Here is a 16,152-nt window from a genome sequence, read left to right as displayed (position 1 = left end):
CGATAACTTCTTACCTCTTCTAGAAATGATGTTACTGATCATGTTAGCTAAATCATTAACTCTTGAATGAACACAAAAACACAATAATCCTACTGCAGTAGGATTATTGGCCCATACTAGGCAGGTCTAACTCGCACCCACTTATGTTACGAGTCCAGCCTATATTTCCAGTTACCTCAAGTTCTTACTTCAGTGACACTACCTGAGTGTGTTCTAGTCATCTACAACTCTCTTATCACGTCAGTACTTCTCTACATCCTTTCTAAATTTAAATTTCTCTAATGTAATTCCACTGGCCGAGGTGGGTGCAATATTAGGCCAAATTTTCATTTGATTTTTGGATTGTGGAAGTTAGTATTGTAGGCTGTGATATATACCTTTGATGAGTTCCAAGTCTTTCTACTCCCGGAGTCCGACCATGGGCCAGGATCGTATGGGTTTGCCCGGTCCACCAGGCTGTTGCTGCTGGTGGCCAGCTTAGGATCCAACTCCACATTCCTATATATCAGTGGGGTATATTAGCGCTTCTTTTTTATAATAATAATAATAATAATAATAATAATCAGTGTTGTATAACACAGACAAGATGATGAATTAGACACATACGCAACATTTGAGTATCTTTATTCTGTAGACGTTTCGCCACTTAGTTGGCGAAAAGTCTACAGATCGTTTACGTGTTCACTTCATGACTACCTCCCTGGACCAGCACTCACTGCTGACCTCTGGTGGCTGTTGAAGTGTTCTTGATACACGGAATAGCAGCTACACCCTCCTCTTCGATCAAACCTTAAAAATAACGTAACATTAAGAGACGAGGTTGAACAGTCTGAGAAGAATCTCTTTCCTTCCCTCGTCTCTTCTGTGTCACACTCCTCTCTTATTATGTTTCCCCTTATCTACCCTAGTTTTCCTTGCTCCTTCCAGTATTTCTTTATCTTTTATCTTTCATTAATTTTACTGGAAACTATATAGATCTCTATCTCTCTCTATATATATACATATAAATATATATATATATATATATATATATATATATATATATATATATATATATATATATATATATATATATATATACATATATATATATATATATTTTATTATCGCACTGGCCGATTCCCACCAAGGCAGGGTGGCCCGAAAAAGAAAAACTTTCACCATCATTCACTCCATCACTGTCTTGCCAGAAGGGTGCTTTACACTACAGTTTTTAAACTGCAACATTAACACCCCTCCTTCAGAGTGCAGGCACTGTACTTCCCATCTCCAGGACTCAAGTCCGGCCTGCCGGTTTCCCTGAACCCCTTCATAAATGTTACTTTGTTCACACTCCAACAGCACGTCAAGTATTAAAAACCATTTGTCTCCATTCACTCCTATCAAACACACTCACGCATACCCGCTGGAAGTCCAAGCCCCTCGCACACAAAACCTCCTTTACCCCCTCCCTCCAACCTTTCCTAGGCCGACCCCTACCCCGCCTTCCTTCCATTACAGACTGATACACTCTTGAAGTCATTCTGTTTTGCTCCATTCTCTCTAAATGTCCGAACCACCTCAACAACCCTTCCTCAGCCCTCTGGACAACAGTTTTGGCAATCCCGCACCTCCTCCTAACTTCCAAACTACGAATTCTCTGCATTATATTCACACCACACATTGCCCTCAGACATGACATCTCCACTGCCTCCAGCCTTCTCCTCGCTGCAACATTCATCACCCATGCTTCACACCCATATAAGAGCGTTGGTAAAACTATACTCTCATACATTCCCCTCTTTGCCTCCAAGGACAAAGTTCTTTGTCTCCAGACTCCTAAGTGCACCACTCACCCTTTCCCCCTCATCAATTCAATGATTCACCTCATCTTTCATAGACCCATCCGCTGACACGTCCACTCCCAAATATCTGAATACATTCACCTCCTCCATACTCTCTCCCTCCAATCTTGCTATGAGGAAAGTGGTACTGTTGCTATGAGGAAAGTGGTACTATTGCTATGAGAGTGGCACTGCTCCTATGAGGAGAGTGGCACTGCTCTTATGAGGAGAGTGGCACTGCTCCTATGAGGAGAGTGGTACTGTTCCTATGAGAGTGGCACTGCTCCTATGAGGAGAGTGGTACTGTTCCTATGAGGAGAGTGGCACTGCTCCTATGGGGAGAGTGGTACTGTTCCTATGAGGAGAGTGGCACTGCTCCTATGAGGAGAGTGGTACTGTTCCTATGAGGAGAGTGGCACTGCTCCTATGAGAGTGGTACTGTTCCTATGAGAGTGGCACTTCTCCTATGAGGAGAGTGGCACTGCTCCTATGAGGAGAGTGGTACTGCTGCTATGAGGAGAGTGGTACTGTTGCTATGAGAGTGGCACTGCTCCTATGAGGAGTGGTACTGTTCCTATGAGGAGAGTGGCACTGCTCCTATGAGAGTGGTACTGTTCCTATGAGAGTGGCACTGCTCCTATGAGGAGAGTGGCACTGCTCCTATGAGGAGAGTGGCACTGTTGCTATGAGGAGAGTGGTACTGTTGCTATGAGGAGAGTGGTACTGTTGCTATGAGGAGAGTGGTACTGTTGCTATGAGGAGTGGTACTGTTGCTATGAGAGTGGCACTGCTCCTATGAGGAGAGTGGTACTGTTCCTATGAGGAGAGTGGTACTGTTCCTATGAGAGTGGTGCATGTATGGTACACAATACCGACAAGATGAAGAATTAGACACATGTGCAACATCTGGGTATCGTTATTGTAGACGTTTCGCTATCCAGTGGCTTTATCGATACAAATTCAAGGACATAATTGGAAGACAGTAGATATACAAAAGATGAGGTAATCAGTCCCTCAGCCTTGGAGCTGAAGAGCACCGATTTCAGTACTCAGTGGTCAGTCGTCACGTGAGGTCACAGACCCTGAGCTGCTTTGGGGATTAGTGTGGACGGTTACAAAGCATGGCTTGCTTCTGCAGTGTTTTAAAAATTGAGGTTGGAGAGTTGAAGGAGGAGGTCTTGCTTCTCCAGGAGGAGATTAGGAGGCTGAAGGTCCACCTCAATGGGTCTGGGAGAGAGTGTGAGGTGGCTGGAGTTGTGGGGAATGAGGCTTCTAGCAGCGAGGTGCAGTCTGTCTCTCGCTGTGAGGAGGCTGTAGTTGGGGAGGCAGCAACGGCTACCAGCAGTGAGGTGCAGCCCAGCACCTGCTACAAGTGGCGAGTAGTTCACAGTAATGGAAGGCGCATCAGAGTAAGGAAAGTTAAGAGTGAAGATCTGAAGGTAGGAAATCGCTTCTCTGTTCTTCAGGATGAATGTACTTCAGTGGCCAGTGAAGGTAAGGGTACTACTGCCCCTGCTAATGGAGGTAAGCGCATTCTTGTGGTTGGTGACTCTCAGGTAAGATACATTGACCGTGCTTTTTGTAATAGGAATAAGAAGATGAGAGATAGAGTGTGCTTCCCTGGAGCTGGTGTTGGGGACATTGTCAACAGGCTGGATAATATCATGTCAGGTAATGGGAGCAAGCCCATTATCTGTCTCAGTGCTGGTGGAAATGATATTGGGAAGGGTAGGAGAGAAGAGCTGCTAGATAAGTACAGGTCAGCTATAGATTTCATTAAGTCTAAGGGAGGGATCCCAATCATATGTAGCATCTTGCCTAGAAGGGGAGTAGGAAATGAATGGTTGTCTAGGGCAATTGGTGTAAATTGCTGGCTAGACAGATACTGCAAGGAACTTGCAATCCCATTCATTGACAACTGGAACAACTTTTATGGCAAACATGATATGTATGCAAGGGATGGGGTACATCTCTCTGGGGCTGGGGTGGTAGCACTTGCAGACTCGATTGAGAAGGCCATTGGTGAAATGCCTATGATTTTAAACTGATGGAAGATAGAGGTATGGGTGTGTGTGGGAAACAAGCAGGTTGCAACACTTGGGTTGGAAACAGTAAATGTATAAAAGGCATTCAGCATGAAGTTATAAATAAAGACAATAGATCAGGTCAGCAAACAAAGGGGGACAGCAGAGGGCAGCAAGGGACTAGCTCCCTTAAGGTTTACTATACTAATAGCAGGAGTGTAAGAAATAAGATAGATGAGCTAAGATTAATTGCAAGTGCAGGAAACATAGATATTATTGCTATAACAGAGACCTGGCTCAATCTGAAAGATAGAGAGATGCCCTCTGAATGTCACATACAAGGCTATAAATTATTCCACACTGACAGGGTCAACAGGAAAGGTGGTGGAGTAGCGATGTATGTCAGAGACAATTTAAATTGTTGTGTTAGACAAGATATTAAATTAGAAGCGTCAGCCACTGAATCTGTTTGGTTACAGCTTCTCGAGGGCCGAGAAAAACTAATTTTGGGTGTGATTTACAGGGCCCCAAATCTTGATAGGGAGTGCAGTAAACTTCTATGGGACGAAATTCGTAAGGCATCTACATACGAAAATGTTGTGCTAATGGGAGATTTCAACTATAGACAGATTGACTGGAGCAATTTGACAGGAAATTTAGAGTCAGGTGACTTTCTTGATACGATCCAGGATTGTTTTTTAAAACAGTTTGTGACAGAGCCAACTAGGGGAAATAACCTCCTTGACTTGGTTCTTGCCAGTAGGGAAACACTAATTAATAATCTTGAGGTTAATGATGAGCTTGGGGAAAGTGATCACAAATCACTCAGTTTTAATATATCATGGAATTCCCCTAATAATGGCAATCAAGTCTCCGTCCCTGACTTTCGCTTGGCTGATTTCATAGGACTGAAAAATTACTTAGGTGGGCTGAACTGGAATGACCTGACTAAGGGTCAGGTAGGTGGTGATGGTTGCCGATATGATGCTTTCCAGGGCATAGTTCTAGCTGCTCAGTCAAATTATGTTCCAAATAGGGAAATCAGATCAAACAAAAATGATCCTAAATGGATGAACAATAGATTAAAATATCTGATTGGTCAAAAGAGAGGCATATATAGGCAAATCAAAAGAGGAGAGGGGCAATTGAGAAATCGATATATTCAGTTAAAGAGAGAAATAAAAAAGGGAATTAGAAAAGCAAAAAGAGATTATGAGGTTAAAGTTGCAAGAGAATCGAAGACTAACCCAAAAGGATTCTTTCAGGTATACAGAAGTAAGATCAGGGACAAGATAGGCCCACTCAAAAGTTCCTCGGGTCAGCTCACTGACAGTGATAAGGAAATGTGTAGAATTTTTAACACATACTTCCTCTCAGTTTTTACACAGGAGGATACCAGCGATATTCCAGTAATGATAAATTATGTAGAACAGGACGATAATAAACTGTGCACTATTAGGGTCACAAGTGACATGGTCCTTAGGCAAATAGATAAATTAAAACCTAACAAATCCCCAGGCCCTGATGAACTGTATGCAAGGGTTCTAAAGGAATGTAAAGAGGAGCTTAGCACACCTTTGGCTAATCTTTTCAACATATCACTACAAACTGGCATGGTGCCAGATAAGTGGAAAATGGCAAATGTGATACCTATTTTCAAAACAGGTGACAGGTCCTTAGCTTCGAACTATAGACCAATAAGCCTAACCTCCATAGTGGGAAAATTTATGGAATCAATAATTGCCGAGGCAGTTCGTAGCCACCTTGAAAAGCATAAATTAATCAACGAATCTCAGCATGGTTTTACAAAGGGGCGTTCCTGCCTTACGAATTTATTAACTTTTTTCACTAAGGTATTTGAGGAGGTAGATCATGGTAATGAATATGATATTGTGTATATGGACTTCAGTAAGGCTTTTGACAGGGTCCCACATCAGAGACTATTGAGGAAAATTAAAGCACATGGAATAGGAGGAGAAATTTTTTCCTGGATAGAGGCATGGTTGACAAATAGGCAGCAGAGAGTTTGCATAAATGGGGAGAAATCAGAGTGGGGAAGTGTCACGAGCGGTGTTCCACAGGGGTCAGTGTTGGGCCCCCTGCTGTTCACTATCTACATAAACGACATAGATGAGGGCATAAAGAGCGACATCGGCAAGTTTGCCGATGACACCAAAATAGGCCGTCGAATTCATTCTGACGAGGACATTCGAGCACTCCAGGAAGATTTGAATAGACTGATGCAGTGGTCGGAGAAGTGGCAGATGCAGTTTAATATAGACAAATGCAAAGTTCTAAATGTTGGACAGGACAATAACCATGCCACATATAAACTAAATAATGTAGATCTTAATATTACGGATTGCGAAAAAGATTTAGGAGTTCTGGTTAGCAGTAATCTGAAACCAAGACAACAGTGCATAAGTGTTCGCAATAAAGCTAACAGAATCCTTGGCTTCATATCAAGAAGCATAAATAATAGGAGTCCTCAGGTTGTTCTTCAACTCTATACATCCTTGGTTAGGCCTCATTTAGATTATGCTGCACAGTTTTGGTCACCTTATTACAGAATGGATATAAATTCTCTGGAAAATGTACAAAGGAGGATGACAAAGTTGATCCCATGTATCAGAAACCTTCCCTATGAGGATAGACTAAGGGCCCTGAATCTGCACTCTCTAGAAAGACGTAGAATTAGGGGGGATATGATTGAGGTGTATAAATGGAAGACAGGAATAAATAAAGGGGATGTAAATAGTGTGCTGAAAATATCTAGCCTAGACAGGACTCGCAGCAATGGTTTTAAGTTGGAAAAATTCAGATTCAGGAAGGATATAGGAAAGTACTGGTTTGGTAATAGAGTCGTGGATGAGTGGAACAAACTCCCAAGTACAGTTATAGAGGCCAGAACGTTGTGTAGCTTTAAAAATAGGTTGGATAAATACATGAGTGGATGTGGGTGGGTGTGAGTTAGACCTGATAGCTTGTGCTACCAGGTCGGTTGCCGTGTTCCTCCCTTAAGTCAATGTGACCTGACCTGACTAGGTTGGGTGCATTGGCTTAAGCCGGTAGGAGACTTGGACCTGCCTCGCATGGGCCAGTAGGCCTTCTGCAGTGTTCCATCGTTCTTATGTTCTTATGTTCTTACTACTACACCTGCTGCTTCTGTATTTGACTGAAGAAGCCTACTGTGCAGGCGAAACGTTTCAACAATAAATATACCAAACTGTTTCATTTGTCTTAACGACCTTGATGGTCAACAGTGCACTGGTAATAATAGACTGTCATATACCCTGACCTGTTTATAAAATAATTATTGTTGATCATATTGCATTAACCATTCGAGTTAATTTTCTCTGAAACTGACCAAAATTAATGTATACTTAATGAAACTAAATGTTGTGTAGTTCTCTTCCCTCAATAGACCTAGTGCAAAGGACGCTGGAAAGGCCTATTATCGCAGTGCCTGTAGGCGCTGCATTAAAATAAAGATGACAACTTTCTTGAAGATCTGATTTATGTTGGTGTCTTTCTCAGCATGAAAGTACAAAACCGATATTTTCTTTTAATTTTAAAATACACGTTAATGATAATTGTGATTAAAATACTCATTATTTTCATTGATCTACAAAGGGTTGTAACATTCATGGATGATGTACCACCATCTTGACAGCCATCATGGATTTTTCAAGTTGAAGATTGAGAGAGAGAGCTGGATCATTAATCTAGACGAGGGGGACCCAACCTGCGCCCCGAGGGGCCACATGTGGTCCTTCTAGGAAAAGGTTGTGGCCCTCACATGAAATTATGAATTCACTTTCATGTAGGTTCCACACTGCACAGTTTATCTGGAGAGAGTTCCGGGGGTCAACGCCCCCGCGGCCCGGTCTGTGACCAGGCCTCCTTAGGTCAGTGTCCCAGGATGCGACCCACACCAGTCGACTAACACCCAGGTACCCATTTTACTGATGGGGAACATAGACAACAGGTGGAAAGAAACACGTCCAATGTTTCTACTCTGGCTGGGAATCGAACCCAGACCCTCACCGTGTGAAGCGAGAGCGTTAACCACTAGGCCACCAGAGCCTCAGTGTCAACAGTTACAAAATATTTAAAGCTATTTCACACCTAAACCTTATCCGCACCTCTAACAACCACCTTCCACCTGGTCACTGCTGGTTTATCCTAGTAGCACACGTAGCACGTGCTAGTAGCACATGTAGCACGTGCTAGCAACACACGTAGCACGTGCTAGTAGCACATGTAGCACGTGCTAGTAGCACATGTAGCACGTGCTAGTAGCACATGTAGCACGTACTAGTAGCACATGTAGCACGTACTAGTAGTACATGTAGCACGTACTAGTAGCACATGTAGCACGTACTAGTAGCACATGTAGCACGTACTAGTAGCACATGTAGCACGTACTAGTAGCACATGTAGCACGTACTAGTAGCACATGTAGCACGTACTAGTAGCACATGTAGCACGTACTAGTAGCACATGTAGCACGTACTAGTAGCACATGTAGCACGTACTAGTAGCACATGTAGCACGTACTAGTAGCACATGTAGCACGTACTAGTAGCACATGTAGCACGTACTAGTAGCACATGTAGCACGTGCTAGTAGCACACGTAGCACGTGCTAGTAGCACATGTAGCACGTGCTAGTAGCACATGTAGCACGTGCTAGTAGCACATGTAGCACGTGCTACGCAGCGGTGGTATGCACGCTAATAGAAATTGTTCTAAGAACTAAATGAACACTCAGGTGCTAGTGAACTTAACACTTTGTGGCTATGGTTAGTGACAATAACCATATATAATCAGAATGGAATTCCTGCTAGGTATAATTTTAATATCGACCATCACGAAATACGGCCCTTCTCTAAATTTGGCTTTTCAAAATGGCTCTTTCACACTAAAAGGCTGAGGACTACTGATCTAGACAAATCACAGATTCGGTTAAGAACAATTACGCACCATAAAATTCTAGGTTAATCCATATTTCCACCAGATTATATAGGTCAAAATTAGTTAGGTTATGATGGTGTGTCAAGGCAGCCTAACACCTCTTAGTATGGAAATTAAAACGCACTACCTAAAAAAAAATGTTTGACTAGCCTATTTTTTTTATATTTTTGACTAGCCTATTATCCCAAATTTTGTGATTATTCTCACTTTGGATATTATCATTATTTCCAACACTGAGAACTTAGTCAATGGCTGTTACGCAGCCTATGATAACTTGTTATAAATATGACCTGACTACTACGGTGCGCTACTCTTCTAAACGATGGATATTTTTTTAACTACTTTTACGCCAAGGAATTGGAACTATCTCTCCCCTTCCTGGGAGTGAGCATTATTGTCTTCCATTCCCAGCAGTTGTGTCAGTACTCCCATGGTAGGCCGTCGTTAACAAAAAACTGTGACTTACCCAAGTGGAAATGTATCACTTTGTCTGACTTCTTAAGGTTATCCTAGATAATTTAAACTGTATGGTAATTGTATTTATGTGTACCTGTGCCTAAACAAACTTACTCTTTCTCAGAGTAGGCCTAACTCTCCTGTAATTACTGTATGAGAGGGAGAAAGCAAGTAATTGCGCAGTCTCTCTCTCTTGGTAAGTTGTATCTGAGTTGTACATGAGTATAGAGGAAGGTGCCGCTCACACCGCACAATAATGAACATACTCTTCCCGCTTACCCCTCCGTTAAGACTTGATAATTACTTCAACTTCATTACCATATGAAGATGGGCGATATGATAATGTTGCAGATTATGTGCAACATCTGGGTATCTTTATCTGTAGACGTTTCGCCATCCAGTGGCTTTATCAATATAAGGACATATTGTGAAGAATGTAGAATTATATACAAAAGATGAGGTAAACAGTCCCTCAGCCTTGGAGTTGAAGAGCACCGTAGACTTGAAGACTCTGAAGCACAGGCAGTCAGAAGGTGCAGCTGGTTTGCTAGCAGCACCAAGCAGCGTCCAGCAAGATGAAGAAAATTCATGTAACAGGTATTGAAGAACTTGTCCAGTTTGATTTTCATATTACCACAAAAATTAGTAAGATTCAACAGGAAACGAGACAAGTGTTTCCTAACGCGGGTTTTAGTCATATGATGACCCCCCCACTGGAGCTTTTGGTCATCTGACCAAGGCCTTCCACTGGCTTACCCCTCCAGCCCATTAAAAATTAAAATAGTTATTTTAGCATAGGGAGAGGAAGTGGGGTCGGATTAAGCGAAGTAGATATAGGTATTGTCAGTGGTAAAAGTACCAGTGACAACGCCTTCATCTACTGCACCTCATCTGACTCGTGTATAAGCCCACTTCTTCCTCCAGTTCTTCAGATTCGTCAAGACTTCGGTACTAAGTACCTGCTACTAGTCTGAAGGACCGATTACCTCATCTTCAACCTCTTCTGTTCCTGTATTGTACTGATAGTCTTTGTTCCTGTATTGTACTGATAATGCCATTGGTTGGCAAAACGTCTACATTATAAAGATACCCAGTTGTTGATGACTGGTTCAGATGTGTAACAATCCATTTGTTGTACATGTCTTAATTCCTCGATGATACATGTGTATGAAATGTCAATCGTAAAATCAAAACTTCTTTCTCTGGAAAAATAACTTGAAGAAATTCCATGCATGAGGAAGGTGATTTCCTGCACCAGAAATCTTTCCTACGAAGACAGATCCTACGAAAATAGAGCATGCGAAAGATAGGCTGAATTTGAACTCTGGAGAGGCGTAGAACTAGAGGGAATTTGAAATGTACATGTGGAAAATACTGTACATATTTTCCAGAAATTCAGTATTTATATGTATATAGATGGCCATACTGTATTTAATAACATTTATGTCATAGAAAATGGGAAACTGAGCCTGGGGAGAAGGGACAGTCGCCATTGTTAATTTGAATTGGATACAATGTTAGTGTAATGGGAAGGAATTTTCGTGCTCTAGAGGTTAAAATTGGGCTGACACCTCTCAAATAGGAGGCGAAATTGTTGGATGTGCATTCCTGCATAACTTGAGATATCAGGCGACTGGACAAGACAGCTCCAGGAACCTCAGATAAGTCTGTTATGTTATAACTCTGGCCAGTTGTTATTTTCATGTATAGACAGAGGTTTTCTGAGTATGATACACCCTGATTTACAGTCAAATTGGTGAGTGTTATGATTAAGATATATTCTCCTTCTGTTATATAAATGTGTATTTATATATAATCATTTTTTAATTTAATATACAGTCCACAAATTTATATATTTACCAGCATTCCTGGTGATGTATATTTCATTTATGATTAATAGGTCCAGAGCAACTTGTGGATATGATAGTGGTAGGTATCGAAGGGCGACATTTTTTGCGACCTAGGTGTCCCAAATTCCTACTTGTCTAACTGATAAATAATAATTATCTTTGTTCATTTACTGTTATGTATATAATGTTACATTCAGCTAAATGCAATTTTCCACAGTACAAGTGGAAAACGGGAATAAATAAACGGGATATAAATAACGTGCTGAAAATATCCAAGACAAGACTCGCAGAGATTTATTCAGTTTAGACAAATTTAGGTATAGAGAGGGTATAGATAAGCACTGCTTCAGGGAGTTGTGGATGGGTGGAACAAACTTCCAAGTAGTGCCACTTGAAGTGAGATCACTGGATAGCCTTAAAGCTAGGCTGAACGAACACCATACATGAGATGCTGTGATTTAGACCTGTTTACCACGGACCAGTACGCCTGGTGATTGCAACACTTGTGCAATATTTGAGTATCTTTAAAGATATATCTGAACCATTTATCTTTAATAGCAGTAGGCCTGCTGCAGTGCTCCTTCATTATCGTATACCTTGATGCCGGTGAGGGACTCTTGATGCAGGAAAAATGAACATTTTATCCATTTTAATCGAAACTGATAGCCTCCCATTCCTCAAGGGATGGATGATCCCTACGAGTTTAGCCCTTTCCCCTAAATACTACAATTGTGCGTCTGTGTTCTCCACACAAGGCATAGTTTTTATGCTAGTAAAGATTTCATAACTTATTTACTTCTAACTGATTCATAGTTACGCTTTTATATATCTTGCTAGTTATAATTCCTTGCGTTTTTAGTATTCTCTGGTCACTTAGCTTTTTAAAGCCTCTTGCTGCGATGAGAATACTTTCTCGCAATCTTGAACGTTGATGAAGCTAAAACTTTGGGTAGCTTTAAAAAATAGGTTGGATATATATATGAGGGTGTGAATCGGATGTGCGCACCTGTGATGTGCGAATACTTGAAAAGTAATACGCGTGTGCAACAGTTGGGTATCTTTGAAACGTTTCGCCTACACAGTAGGCTTCTTCAGCCTAATACATCAGCTGCAGGTGTGGTACCGAAGACGATGTAATCAGTCCATCAACCATGCCTAGTAGGCTTGGTGCAGTGCTACTCCGTTCTTATAAATTCTTACTGTCGCTCCAAATTACTGATAAGTACGGGTAGTTGGAGATCTAAAGTGTAGGCAGACAGCCAGCATATTAACAGAAACACGTTTTCTAATATATATGTCCTAATGTTCGCTCACGTGTCTTTCTAAACCAATTTTTGTTTGTATCTATTACCAGGGTTTATAGCAACAAATTAACACGAGCCAGCAATGAATAGGTCAGGTCAAGTTACTTCTAAGTCAACACGAAATATTTTTAAACGTAAGAATATTCATTATTAACCTAACATTTTAACTAAACACAAAAAAATCGAAATGTTTGCGCAAATTGCATTTAATAAAATGTTATTTACATATAATTAACTCTGGTGGAGAATATAAAACAGGAACATTTTCAATAACAACAACAACAACACGTGTATGTATGACCCAGGATGGGTTGGGGTGCATAACAAACATATTAAACTCTTGTATGACTGATGAGTGCTGTATGACCCTTGTGGGTTTAGTACTTAGTTATAATAATAATATTATTATTAATGACCGGTGAGGTAAAGTATTTGAGGGAGGGACTGAGTGTTAGGCTGCTGGTCAACTAGGGTTGCTGTTGATAAACACAAATGCAGTATAGAGCGATCTTTATACAATTTTATTTCCATGGCTCAGTAATTCCTGCTCGCCATTCAGTTACTTTAATCCCTATAAAAGGTATGTTGAAAATGGTACAAAATATTGACAAACTGATACTTAAGGTTAGGTAAGGTTCGTTAGGAAACAAAGTGTTTCCTGACGCGGGTCTCAGATGATGACCCGCCGTCGGAGCTTTTGGTCATCTGACCGAGACCTTCCTCTGGCTTACCAGTCAACACCCTTAAAAATTATGGTTATAACAATATATGTAATTAAGATACATGTACAGCAGTAAAGATAAGTAAATGTGTTGCACATGTGACCTATATTAAGGTTTAACATAAACTCTCAAGTGTATATATAGATACTCTCAAGTGTATATATAGATACTCTCAAGTGTATATATAGATACTCTCAAGTGTATATATAGATACTCTCAAGTGTATATATAGATACTATCAAGTGTATATATAGATACTCTCAAGTGTATATATAGATACTCTCAAGTGTATATATAGATACTCTCAAGTGTATATATAGATACTCTCAAGGGTATATATAGATACTCTCAAGTGTATATATAGATACTCTCAAGTGTATATATAGATACTCTCAAGTGTATATATAGATACTCTCAAGTGTATATATAGATACTATCAAGTGTATATATAGATACTCTCAAGTGTATATATAGATACTCTCAAGTGTATATATAGATACTATCAAGTGTATATATAGATACTCTCAAGTGTATATATAGATACTATCAAGTGTATATATAGATACTCTCAAGTGTATATATAGATACTCTCAAGTGTATATATAGATACTCTCAAGTGTATATATAGATACTCTCAAGTGTATATAGATACTCTCAAGTGTATATATAGATACTATCAAGTGTATATATAGATACTCTCAAGTGTATATATAGATACTATCAAGTGTATATATAGATACTATCAAGTGTATATATAGATACTATCAAGTGTATATATAGATACTCTCAAGTGTATATATAGATACTATCAAGTGTATATATAGATACTCTCAAGTGTATATATAGATACTATCAAGTGTATATATAGATACTCTCAAGTGTATATATAGATACTATCAAGTGTATATATAGATACTCTCAAGTGTATATATAGATACTCTCAAGTGTATATATAGATACTCTCAAGTGTATATATAGATACTCTCAAGTGTATATATAGATACTATCAAGTGTATATATAGATACTCTCAAGTGTATATATAGATACTCTCAAGTGTATATATAGATACTCTCAAGTGTATATATAGATACTCTCAAGGGTATATATAGATACTCTCAAGTGTATATATAGATACTCTCAAGTGTATATATAGATACTCTCAAGGGTATATATAGATACTCTCAAGTGTATATATAGATACTCTCAAGTGTATATATAGATACTCTCAAGTGTATATATAGATACTCTCAAGTGTATATATAGATACTATCAAGTGTATATATAGATACTCTCAAGTGTATATATAGATACTCTCAAGTGTATATATAGATACTATCAAATGTATATATAGATACTCTCAAGTGTATATATAGATACTATCAAGTGTATATATAGATACTCTCAAGTGTATATATAGATACTCTCAAGTGTATATATAGATACTCTCAAGTGTATATATAGATACTCTCAAGTGTATATATAGATACTATCAAGTGTATATATAGATACTCTCAAGTGTATATATAGATACTATCAAGTGTATATATAGATACTATCAAGTGTATATATAGATACTATCAAGTGTATATATAGATACTCTCAAGTGTATATATAGATACTATCAAGTGTATATATAGATACTCTCAAGTGTATATATAGATACTATCAAGTGTATATATAGATACTATCAAGTGTATATATAGATACTATCAAGGGTATATATAGATACTATCAAGTGTATATATAGATACTCTCAAGGGTATATATAGATACTCTCAAGGGCAGATATAGATACTCTCAAGGGTATATAAAGATACTCTCAAGTGTATATATAGATACTATCAAGTGTATATAGAGATACTCTCAAGTGTATATATAGATACTATCAAGTGTATATAAAGATACTCTCAAGGGTATATATAGATACTCTCAAGGGCAGATATAGATACTCTCAAGGGTATATAAAGATACTCTCAAGTGTATATATAGATACTCTCAAGTGTATATAGAGATACTCTCAAGGGTATATAAAGATACTCTCAAGTGTATATATAGATACTCTCAAGGGTATATATAGATACTCTCAAGTGTATATATAGATACTCTCAAGGGTATATAAAGATACTCTCAAGTGTATATAGAGATACTCTCAAGGGTATATATAGATACTCTCAAGTGTATATAGAGATACTCTCAAGGGTATATATAGATACTCTCAAGTGTATATAGAGATACTCTCAAGGGTATATATAGATACTCTCAAGTGTATATAAAGATACTCTCAAGTGTATATATAGATACTATCAAGTGTATATATAGATACTCTCAAGTGTATATATAGATACTCTCAAGGGTATATATAGATACTCTCAAGTGTATATAGAGATACTCTCAAGGGTATATAAATATACTCTCAAGTGTATATAGAGATACTCGCAAGGGTATATAAAGATACTCTCAAGTGTATAGATGCTCTCAAGGGTATATAAAGATACTCTCAAGTGTATATATAGATACTCTCGGTGTATATACCACGTAGTAAATAATTATTTTTAGTTATATTATTTCACATACTGTAATTCCATTTCAATTGTTTAGCCCTATATTTACATTTTTTTAATCAACCTGGCAGTAAGCCACTAACATGCTGGAGCACGTCTGGCAGTAAGCCACTAACATGCTGGGGCACGTCTGGCAGTAAGCCACTAACATGCTGGAGCACGTCTGGCAGTAAGCCACTAACATGCTGGGGCACGTCTGGCAGTAAGCCACTAACATGCTGGAGCACGTCTGGCAGTAAGCCACTAACATGCTGGAGCACGTCTGGCAGTAAGCCACTAACATGCTGGAGCACGTCTGGCAGTAAGCCACTAACATGCTGGAGCACGTCTGGCAGTAAGCCACTAACATGCTGGAGCACGTCTGGCAGTAAGCCACTAACATGCTGGGGCACGTCTGGCAGTAAGTCACTAACATGCTTGAGCACGTCTGGCAGT

General features: G+C 39.4%; 1 protein-coding gene across 2 annotated transcripts in view; it reads right to left on the bottom strand.

The window, feature by feature from the left end:
• LOC128698956 (uncharacterized) overlaps positions 1 to 16,152 on the bottom strand; it is a 302,463-nt gene that overhangs the window by 245,440 nt on the left and 40,871 nt on the right. The gene's annotated exons all lie outside the window — the stretch shown is intronic.

The sequence above is a fragment of the Cherax quadricarinatus genome, chromosome 55 (assembly GCF_038502225.1).
Source record: "Cherax quadricarinatus isolate ZL_2023a chromosome 55, ASM3850222v1, whole genome shotgun sequence".
Taxonomy (NCBI): Eukaryota; Metazoa; Arthropoda; class Malacostraca; order Decapoda; family Parastacidae; genus Cherax; species Cherax quadricarinatus.
This window is presented reverse-complemented; position numbering and strand designations above follow the sequence as displayed.